General features: G+C 35.9%; 1 long non-coding RNA gene across 1 annotated transcript in view; it reads right to left on the bottom strand.

Annotated features, from left to right (window-relative positions):
• Positions 1 to 1,254, bottom strand: part of LOC128249291 (uncharacterized) — a 14,039-nt gene that overhangs the window by 3,607 nt on the left and 9,178 nt on the right. The gene's annotated exons all lie outside the window — the stretch shown is intronic.

Genomic DNA, 1,254 nt, shown 5'->3' with positions numbered 1-1,254 from the left:
TATATATAGAAAACGAACTTTTTTTGAACAACGAAACAAAAAACAGAGAAACGAGATATGCAACATAAAGAGTATACCCCTTCGTCAGTTGTCCCTGTTTCATCTACTCCGCGTTCGAAGGCAAGGACAATACGCGACTTCGTTGAAACAGTCCTTCCCGCAAAGCAAATTAAATAAAATTTGGAATCTTTTGCGGATGGTGAAAGTGGTAACAAGACAGTAAAAACAAACGGTGAGGGCTGTTAAGCTAAGACGATAGAAAAGTTATTATATATATATATATACACGATGAGTAACGCTGGATTAATCATTAAGCAAAATAAGCATGTGCTTAGAACATCAAGGGAGTTTAACAGAAATGTTAAATGGTTTACGGCACAAAAGAAATCACTATAAACTTGCTAAAATAATATTCGAGATGCCTCATCTCGACTAAGTATAGAGATAGATGTGTTACGTCAGATTAACATTGAGGATTTAATCAAAGACATTTCAATTTTTTTAAAAAGTAGGAGGAAACTTTTCAAATGTAAGTGAAGTGGAAATATGCAAAAATAAGCATTATTTTCCCTCTTACTGTTAGTTTTGTTTCATTTTGAAAATTAAAAGTTTATTTTAAGGTTTATTACTGTTTATGTTTTGAATTAGATATATATATGTATATAGGGGCACCAGAGTCTTTTAAGTATCTAAGACCTCTGTGGGTCATAATCCGGCCCTGACGATAGTCGTCTTTCAGCTGTCGTCTTCGAAATCCATTAAGAAGGCTTTGGTCGGCCCGGGGCTATAGTAGAAGACATTTGCCTCATGTGCCACGCATTGAGACTGAACCGAAAACCATGAGACTGAGAAGCTAACGTCTTACCACACAGCCACACATATGTATGTATGTTTGTTTGTACGTATGTATGTTTGATTACACAAGCGGTAACTATGAGTTCAAATATTCATTTCCAAATATCTTAGTGTTTTTATACCGGTTGTTGGCATTTATTAAGGGTAATGGAGCTGGTACTACGGGTATCCGGTACAATGTACCTACATATTTGTCGATTATTATCACTATCGCTGTATCCGTCGCTGTGGCTACTACACCCCAAGGAATATACGTCCTCTTCCGGTCTTAAAAAAAGATAGCTACAGAAAACTGGGCTGCTGTTGGTCAAGGTGTGTTGCGCACGCACGCACACACACACGTACATAGATGTATACAGGTATATATATATATATATATATATATATATATATATATAT

This window comes from Octopus bimaculoides, chromosome 13, assembly GCF_001194135.2.
Source record: "Octopus bimaculoides isolate UCB-OBI-ISO-001 chromosome 13, ASM119413v2, whole genome shotgun sequence".
Lineage (NCBI taxonomy): Eukaryota > Metazoa > Mollusca > Cephalopoda > Octopoda > Octopodidae > Octopus > Octopus bimaculoides.
Note: the sequence above shows the minus strand (reverse complement) of the source record. Positions and strands in the feature narration are given on the sequence as shown.